Below are 2,022 nucleotides of genomic sequence, written 5' to 3'. Positions count from 1 at the left end.
GGGGGGGGGGGCGCAAAAAAGAACAGAGCATTGAATGGAAAAAAGAGAGTATTGTCTGCCCATATTTATGTTTGTACTTACAGCAATGTCACATTCGATATAGTATCTTGACCAGTAACTTTGTGGGAGAAGATTGAGTCTATCCTATTCATTTTGCTCGACCATTACTGCTTTTTCCAACATATTAATCACGTACTTATTTACCCGGCCATACACTTGCATGCTCAGGCCAAGAACCCTATGTTCAACCAATGTCGAGCCCATTTGTACTATTCTTGGGCTGCCACAGAATGAAAAATATGGAAAATTCAGAGTGAGAAAGAAGCTTGAAGCGAACAAAAAAGAGGAAAGGGATGTTCTTCAAATGATGTTACCATTGCTTATATACCTTTGCGGTGCTTTCAATTGAAGTTTTTCATCTCTTACTCATCCCTGTACAGGTTAGATTGTCTATGGAGATATGTCAACCTGAATATCACCCTTGCTGCTCTGTGGTTCTTGTGATCTGAGAATCAATTTCTCCTCCTACAGAAAAGCACAACAAAAAATTAGGAGTAGCGAGAGAAATGAATTGTTCCTTTCTACTAAGAGGGGGTAAACTGATGTAAAAATAATGGCAGCTGCTGATTTCTTTGAACAATATTCAGTTTTCATATATTAACTTGCTACAGAAAAACAAAGCGATTTTCAGAGAATTAGCTCATTCTCTGAACAATGCCAGCTGCTGATTTCCTTGCACAGTGTTCAGAATTCATACAATAAATTGCTACAGAAATACAAAAAAAATCAGAAAATAATTCCTTCTTGAACAAATGACAGTTTGCTGTCAGAATTCATATGACAACTTGCTACAGAAAAACAAAGCGATTTTCAGAGAAATAGTACATTCTTGAGATAGTGGCAGCTGCTATCTCATTGAAAAGTGTTCAGAATTTCGTCCAAAATAGATTCCCCCAACAGAATAAAAATGAACTGCTAGTCTTAGTTCATTCACTGAAAAAATGCCATTGTTTCATAGATGCATTTAGGGATTTTCTTTTTCCCACATCCACAACCGGTTCCGTTTCTCTATGGAGATATGTAAACCTGAATATCATCCCTGTTGTTCTGTTGTTTTTGTGGTCTGAGAATCAATTCCTCCTTCTACACAAAAGCACAACACAAAATTAGGAGTAGCGAGAGAAATGAGTTGTTCCTTTCTACTCAGAGGGGGTAAACTGATGTAAAATAAGGGCAGCTGCTGATTTCTTTGAACAAATTCATTTTTCATACATTAACTTGCTACAGAAAAACAAAACGATTTTCAGAGAATTAGCTCATTCTCCGAACAATGGCAGCTGCTGATTTCCTTGAACAGTGTTCAGAATCCATACAATAAATTGCTACAGAAATATGAAACAATTTTCAGAGAATAGTTCCTTTTTGAAATTCATACGACAACTTGCTACAGAAACAAATCAATTTTCAGAGAATTAGTACATTCTGGAACAGTGGCACCTGCTATCCCCCTACAGAATATAAATGAACTGCTATTCTTAGTTCATTCACTAAAAAAATGCCATTGTTTCAGAGATGCATTTTAGGGATTTTCTTTTTCCCATATCCACAGCCGGTTCCGATACTTCTATGGATTTTCGCAGAGATACTGCTACGTGATGCTCCGTCGTCAACGAAAGATGAGACCAATGTGGATGAGTTGCTGGCAAAAATCCGATTTTGTGTGGAACAGTAAACAATCTTCTTTGTGAGAACAGAGCCACCAAGGTGGTCTGCTTTTCTTCAGTTTTGACATACACATTCCTTCTATATTTTCTTGTCCACCATCCTCACTGGATTAGTCCTTCCAAAACATTTAAATCATCTTCTTCCTCATGCTGAAAACGAGCAAGTTGTGCTCTGACGGCATCATCAGAGCAGAGCAGCCAAATTCGCCATCCCTGTGCTGCTCCCTGTCAAATCCAGGTGTTCGTGAGCTCGGAGACGGTGCCGCTGTCAGCCATGGACTCATCGGAAGGAAGAGGG

General features: G+C 38.7%; 1 long non-coding RNA gene across 1 annotated transcript; it reads right to left on the bottom strand.

Annotated features, from left to right (window-relative positions):
• Positions 1–13: 13 nt before the first annotated feature.
• LOC123177447 (uncharacterized) lies at positions 14–1,981 on the bottom strand. Its single transcript, XR_006488943.1, has 3 exons — positions 886–1,981; positions 389–525; positions 14–280 (listed from the first exon to the last, which is right to left on the bottom strand). It is a non-coding gene; the product is annotated as an uncharacterized lncRNA (long non-coding RNA).
• Between the last annotated feature and the right edge of the window lie 41 nt (positions 1,982–2,022).

Source organism: Triticum aestivum, unplaced genomic scaffold (genome assembly GCF_018294505.1).
Source record: "Triticum aestivum cultivar Chinese Spring unplaced genomic scaffold, IWGSC CS RefSeq v2.1 scaffold143817, whole genome shotgun sequence".
Lineage (NCBI taxonomy): Eukaryota > Viridiplantae > Streptophyta > Magnoliopsida > Poales > Poaceae > Triticum > Triticum aestivum.
This window is presented reverse-complemented; position numbering and strand designations above follow the sequence as displayed.